Source organism: Silene latifolia, chromosome Y, assembly GCF_048544455.1.
Source record: "Silene latifolia isolate original U9 population chromosome Y, ASM4854445v1, whole genome shotgun sequence".
In the NCBI taxonomy this organism is placed as follows: domain Eukaryota; kingdom Viridiplantae; phylum Streptophyta; class Magnoliopsida; order Caryophyllales; family Caryophyllaceae; genus Silene; species Silene latifolia.
The window spans coordinates 316492344-316497899 of record NC_133538.1 but is presented as its reverse complement, the minus strand read 5'-3'; the positions used below and the strand labels follow the sequence as shown (position 1 = coordinate 316497899).

Below are 5556 nucleotides of genomic sequence, written 5' to 3'. Positions count from 1 at the left end.
ATGAGGGTTGTAAATTTGGTTTTCTAAACTAAAAAGGCTTAAGGGAAAGAGAAATAAATAAGAGCATTAAGGGCAGGAAACAAGAATATGAATATCAGTAAAGATAGAACATGTCGGGATTTCGGTTCACTACGGTAGCCTAATGACTCAACTGCAAATAGTCTAGATAACTCATTGTGAGACGGATGTTGAAAGGTCCTTCTAGCCCACTTTATATCCTAGATTTCCACTAACTTAACTTCCGTCCTCGTCAGGGTAGTCTACTTTTCATAGCAGGTCTATTTAGTTCAATCTTTCGATCCAGGATTAAATTTAATCAGATTAAAGGTAACTTAGAAGCGTACACTCAACTAAGTCGGTAAATACAATTAAATTGCCATGGGTACAGGATCTCACAAATAAGTCATCTAACCTATTCGCTACATCGTCACAATTTTACCATAGATCCCCTAGTCCCAACATGAATTAAATTAGCTACTCATACTATCAATATTGTCAAGATTAATAATAATGAATAAACTAATAACAAACATATTGAAATTGTAATAAAATTGCATAAAAGAGATTATGGCTAAAATTAAGCGAATTAAACAAGAGAATTAATGCAAACAAATGAAAGATTAAGATTAAAGGAGAGTAAGAGATTACAATCGCGAGAATTCTGGCGTAAAGAACACAAGATCCAAGCAAAATAAACCGAAAACAAAAGTTACAGTGAAAGAGTAGGGAAAAGAGAAAGCAGTGTAATTAAGAGTGTTAAGCAGTGAAAGATTGATAAGAAGATGATAAATTACCTAATTAACTCACACTTAAATAGAAAATAACTAAGTCCATAAACTAAAATAAGTAACACGGACTAATTAAGGCCCGTGAAACCCTAATCCACTCGATCGAGCAGTTTGAAACAGCTCGATCGAGGACTTCAGCAAGCAAACCACTCGATCGAGTAGAAATATCACTCGATCGAGTAATCTCGAATTCTATCTTTTCGATCGAGCACAGTAGATTACTCGATCAACCTCCTCAGCTTGTGAAACCACTCGATCGACTAAGAAAAGTCTTCGATCGAGTGTTCTTCCTCCAAAACAGTTCCAAACTCGTTATTGACTGCTTCGTAGACCATTCTTTCACGCATCCCAATGCAGTATCTCGCTCTGAAAATCTCGTCTCCTCAAAATGCATGCAAAAACAGGACGAAAATGGTACGATTCTACTATTTTCACGTTCATTTTTACAAAATAGACAAGACGAACCAAAGTAACCATTTCGGGGCATAATGCAATATAACCAGTACAAAAGTATATGGAAATACGTGCAAAAATAGGCTAAAAAGACTATACAAAATGCATGTCTCACCTGATATATTTAAAATCACACACTTAAAATATGCAGAAACGAAATCAAAGGCTAATACTCTTATTTCAAAAAATTACCTTGAGCATGGTAAGATAATTAATAGATATAGTTATATCATCCTATCTTCAGTGGTTAATATCATGATAGATGTAGCTATCATTATTCATCATTATTCCTGAAATAGTAGAATCTGATGTTACTTTCACAAAACTAATATACATTCAAATGCATCTGCAATGAACAATTAATAATGGATTAAAGTTCATGTTTTTAAATTGGGAAGGAACCTTACAACAACAACAACAACATTAACCCAGTGCCTCAATGGCTCCCGCAAAATAATTATCCGACACACTAACATGCAAAATAATTACCTTGCTACCTATTAAAATGACAATAATACATTTAATGAATATAGAGGTAAATGGTACAAAATCAAATTTAGATAAAAATGCATCTACAAATCAAATTTAGGTTCTAGGTATATAAAATTTTTTGTTAGAAATAGTCACAACGTGGTTGATAAAGAAATTACAATTAAGTATGCACAAGATTTGTCTATATTCAACATGCTTACCAACAGACCGAAGCAAATACTTGTACAATTACTTATGTCAGGCACTAATGTCCTCGTCTGACAGACGGAAATCATACTGGAAATTAAAAGATCAAGGAATTTATCATCAATATAATCAAATTAGAAGCTTCCACAAGCATAATTTATTTCCCGTTCAAAACCAACTTGGCTATGAGATGTATTAGTACATGTGCATGACACATAACAATTTTAAAAACTGATGAACATAATAGATGAGGGTACCTGTTTAGGAAGAGCAATTCCAACTTTTATCTGCACAGTAAAACCACAATACATTTGGTCACACGAATACTTGCAATTACATACGTTCATTGCATAAAAAATACTCCCTCCGTTCTAATTATTTGTTTACCCATTATTAAAATACTCCTTGCAAAGAATAAAAAGGGTAAACAAATGAAATGGACGGAGGAAATAGTAATGTCACTCAAATTTCTATTAAAATATAGTAAAAAAGAGTTCAGCATACTTAATTTAAAGTTTAACAAGTATACAAGATAGAATCAAAACTATTATCAAGTTGAAGCACCATGTGAAAGGTCACACAACAAAAAATTTTTGGCCAAATACATGTAAAGAAGCTCATTCTTAAACCCATACTCCTATAAAATTACATTTCCCATTAGTTTCGATGATATACGCAACTATTCCAAACTAATAGAGAAAACTAGACGGAGAATAAATTTTATAAATATGAAATTAACTTATATAACAAATTTGGAGGAGCAAAACAAAGGAAATATAGACAGATTTTATAAATATGAAAATTAACTTACATAATAAATTTTATAAATATGTTGTTTATGTACCCATACCTAGTATGTAAACCTGGAAACTAGACAGATTTGTAGCATTAGAAATGTCAAATTTGGATTTTCAAATCCATATCCCCTGTCCCCCATCCCAAGTTAATGTTTTTCATAAGTATCCTAGTCATTACCTTGCTAAAATACGTTTACATAAAACAATTAAGAGCAATTTGTAAAAATAATAATTAATGGTCAGAGTAAGAGAGTTCTCAACACTCCATGATGCGACATCAAGATAAGCATTCCCTGCAAATTGAGCATATAGTTTTTAAGTAGGTCTAAAGATTGTCTTAACTTAAGACGTCTCATAAATTCCTTTCATTTCCACCTCTATTATAATCTGTTGTGAGAGTTGCCTTAAGTTAAGACGGTCTTTAACGAGAATTATTGATAGTTTCTAAGCAACATACATCTTTACAAACATTACTAAACTTGGGTCTTAGATTAACAAATAATTCATTAGTTTGGTCTAGAGTTAACAAAAACAAACAGAAAAACATACAATGAAGTTCTAAAATAGATCAGTGTAGATTATATTTTTTTTGGTAAAAGAGAGGCGGGATTAACCCTCAGTGTAGATTATATGCCATTTCATACATGGTATTTCAAGCAAGCTTTATTCAATAATTGACAACTCTTCAAATACAGCAACAAAAAAATGAACATGTTAAACAACACAGTTATACCAAAAGATAACATTTGGGCAATTTTTGTATAATAGTTAAATCGATACTTCATATATAGAAAAAATTACAAAGCAAATAATCTACATATGGAATCGGAACATAATTAAAAAAGAAACTCAAAGTTAACAAATTCAATTTGAATATAAAAATTACAAACCATAACCCTAAATTTCATAATTGAACTAAAATCACACGAAAAATGAGAAATACTTCAAATTAGAGTTGATTTGAAGTAACAAACTTACTAAAGGATTGTGGAAGGAGCTAGTAAACTGACCAAATATACGATCGAACCATTTTGGTAGTTCAAAATTCAAAGCATATATGAAATTTAAAGATAAAAAGATGAAAACTAAAGGAAGGGGGGATGAATGTTTTCATCTTATCTGTTGAAGATGGGAGGAATGGGTTTTGGGATTCTAGATCTGGTAGGGTTTTCTCTTTAGTCAGAAGATAGAGGAAAAGTTCGGCAGTTTAATTTTTCATTATTGCGCTCAAACGGGTTTTGTCAAAGTTAAAATGAGCGGGCCTTGGAATTTTGACACGCTGAAAAATCTTAATACATTTTAACCAATAACAAGGCTCGACGCTTTATTGAAGCGTCATTAATGTAAGGGTTTTGTTGTAGTGAGCTTGATACCATACGATAGACTAAAAATAAAAGAAGACAGTAAAACATATAGAGAAAATTTTCGTAAACTGACTTAATTAATATAAAAGTAAACGAGGCTCTTAAATAAAGCTTACAACCTAAACAACCAATGCTATGATGAAGCGAAACATGGGACAATCCGACGTAGGTAGTGCCAAATTACCAACTACCTCCACTATTAGTAAACTACACATGAGGAGAAATATTAGCTAAATAATAGGAGCATAATAATACCCAGTAACCTAAATGTAACAAACTAACTTTGTCTACAATTTTTGGATCATAAATACAACACACCCCTTGATACAAAATTTGCTGGATTTTCTACGCTCGACTTCTTGCCATGTCGAACCATGCTTGTCATTAGACTTGATACGACCATCGTTGTAACAATAACTTGCAAGACCTCCGTGACTTCTTGCCATGTCAAAATCGACCTTGATTGGCTTCTTTCTCTCTATCTCACCATAGTAGGATTAATGGCTACCCATGCATTGAGACATCAAAAACTTGGTCGGATTCAGCATACTAGTTTCCAAAAAATGTTTGACACACTTAAACTTTGAACATAGTTGCCTTGGCCTCAAATTTCCTTGTCAGCAATGCCATTTGTTCTAGTAATCTCACTAGCCCTCATGATTCTTCAAGGGTTCATTCTGGAACCCAAGATCAATAAATACCACATAATAGACTAAAAATGATAGGAGAGTGAAATCATATGGAGACGTTTTGTTTGTAAACAAACTCAAATTAACTGATACACCTACGGTCCTTAAATAGGCTTAAACAACTAATACTAAAAATTAGGAAGTGGTGTTAACCCACTCCTTGATAAATGGCCAACTAACTACAAACATGAACACTATCATTTGACCGTTTGACCAACTACTATAGTGGCACATTGTGAGGAATTATATAAGTCACTAATTAACTAACTAATTAAATCAAATTTAGACTAATTTGGATCATAATAATCCAACAAATTCAACAAAGCTTGTGGTCGAAGCCTAAAGGAATGTAGGAGCCAAAGAAATAAGGAAATCTCATTGACAAAGTTTGTATTTCCTAAAATTATCCCGTTGCTATACGGCTTAATTACACGTAAAGTTGGCCCATGGGTTGTTATTTAAACTGTAATTCGTCAAACCATGTTGTTGGGTACGAGTTACTGCGCAAGTATATCGAGGCAATAGGTCATCCGCCAAATCAGATGATGATAGGGTGACATTAAAAAAAAAAATTGAAAGGTTACTCTAACAACGAGTGACTTTCAAGTCAAGCAAAAAAAAATGTGTCATTCACCAAGTCTAAAAAACTGAAAGGGTGACGTCAAAAAAAATAACAAAAATACTTTTTACGCCAAGTTTGGGTGCGCATCGACTTTCAAGTAAGTCAAGAAAAGTGGAGTTGGCTTTCCGACAAGTTAGGGTGCTCATCATCGACTTCCAAGTCAAA

General features: G+C 32.8%; 1 long non-coding RNA gene across 1 annotated transcript; it reads right to left on the bottom strand.

Moving 5' to 3' along the window:
- Window positions 1–609: 609 nt before the first annotated feature.
- Window positions 610–3946, bottom strand: LOC141628693 (uncharacterized). Its single transcript, XR_012537175.1, has 3 exons — window positions 3695–3946; window positions 2177–2206; window positions 610–1531 (listed from the first exon to the last, which is right to left on the bottom strand). It is a non-coding gene; the product is annotated as an uncharacterized LOC141628693 (long non-coding RNA).
- Between the last annotated feature and the right edge of the window lie 1610 nt (window positions 3947–5556).